We start from the raw sequence: 1,791 nt of genomic DNA, 5'->3' as shown, positions 1-1,791 counted from the left end.
CTTTCTTAAATAAATAAAATCCAAAAAAAAAAAAGAAAAAGAAAATTAAAGGAAAGGAGTTTCAGAAATAGAGAAAAAGGAAAACAGAAGAGAAAAAATTAAAATTCATATAAAAATTACCAAGGTGAAAAAGTTTAAATTCTCATATGAATTGACCAACACAATTCTTGAAAAAAAGATCTGAAATACATTCAGCAAAAAAGTAGGTAATGTACATATCTCTGAGAACAAAATTAAGATGCTCAGGCTTATAGAAACAAACATACAGAAAAAACACAAGCAAGGTCTAGAAATCAGAACAGTAAAGCAGGAAATGGAAAGAAAATGGGACAATTTTAAAATAACAAGGGCAAGTAAATTAGCAAATCCATAATTCTATCCCTAGACAATTTATTTAATAAATATGAGTTAGATGTGAATTTATTATTTTTTTCAAACTGTATCCAGCTTTATTAAAGATACTTTTCATAAACAGTCATGGTATTTTAGGCAGAACATGGACAGACAACCATTAACAGTATACAACAACTTTCAAAATCCCTTCTTCAATGGAATACCAATATCAGAAAGCCATTATAAAACCTGATGAAATCTTCATTAGATGCTCTGAACAGGGAAAGTTTGGAGTGAGGATTGACATTTCACATTTAGCATGTTGTTTAACAGCTTTTCACAAGCCGACCCTGACTTTCAGAAAATTAAATGAAAATGATAGAATTATTCAATCTGAAAATCCACAATTTAAAATATATCTATATATGTATATCTATCTATATCTATATCTATCTATCTATATATATATATATTGCAGCTCTTTTGAGGGATGCCATCTCAATGGTGACACTGTGAAGTCCAGATTGCCTGACATACTGGTAACCACTTTTTTTAGTTTGGGCTCAACAGGTCTCTGGGCTAAAGGGAGTCAAGTCTATGCTGATGGCAGAGAGGGAGAAGAGGACATAAAACAAATTTTAGTTTCTCCACACCATAAGGCGTTTGGGCCAAGCTGGTTAATGTGTCTCAAGGTCAAGAAATTCCCCCTCCTTCGAACCAGAGGAAATCTCTCAAAACTAGAAGGGAGACGTGCTTTCCCCTGTGAAAATCTAGCTTTGGAGACACTAATAGTGATATATGCCCTCTCCCCAAATAAATGAAGTGTTCTGTGTGCTAACAACATAACTTAAAAAAAAGTAAAACAAAATTCTACATTTTTATAAAACTTGATAAAAAATATTATTTCAAACTGCTACAGTCACCAGAAGTACACAGTTATCAAAAATGCACACATTTCACTTAGCATCTCCAGCACCTTCAGCTTTCTGTGCCTGGTCTGTTTTGGCATCTCCATTTTTCTGCAGGTTTATTGCCATCCTTGACAGCATCAGCTCTCCCCTTTTTCTCTTTGGGTACCTTCTCTCCCTTTTTGCAGGGGCCTTCTTAAGCTTGGGCTCTGGCTTTGGAGGTGCGGCTTTTGCAAATAACCTTGCATATATTCTCTGTGGCTCGTCCTTCACCTTGGCTTTATATCTCCCTTGGGGTCCCCTTTGGCCTTTCTCTTGGGCATGGTGGCGATGAAGGCGGGACATGGGTACTGGGCACAGGGATGCGGCTTTTTGTGGGCTGTGGTTGGTCCAGGGGTGGTCCTCGCTGCTTCTTCTTCACTCTGCTCCAGATGTGAATTTCTTAAAAAAAAATAAATAAGTATTTCAACAAACTAGTGGGGAAGATGTTCAACTAAATGGAGGCATAAAGCAAGAAGGATGACAAAGGTGTCCAACACAGAGGACAGAT

At 36.5% G+C, this 1,791-nt stretch overlaps 1 pseudogene; it reads right to left on the bottom strand.

The window, feature by feature from the left end:
* Positions 1-1,270: 1,270 nt before the first annotated feature.
* On the bottom strand, positions 1,271-1,564 carry LOC103118137 (non-histone chromosomal protein HMG-17-like; annotated as a pseudogene).
* Between the last annotated feature and the right edge of the window lie 227 nt (positions 1,565-1,791).

This window comes from Erinaceus europaeus, chromosome 8 (genome assembly GCF_950295315.1).
Source record: "Erinaceus europaeus chromosome 8, mEriEur2.1, whole genome shotgun sequence".
Lineage (NCBI taxonomy): Eukaryota > Metazoa > Chordata > Mammalia > Eulipotyphla > Erinaceidae > Erinaceus > Erinaceus europaeus.
Note: the sequence above shows the minus strand (reverse complement) of the source record. Positions and strands in the feature narration are given on the sequence as shown.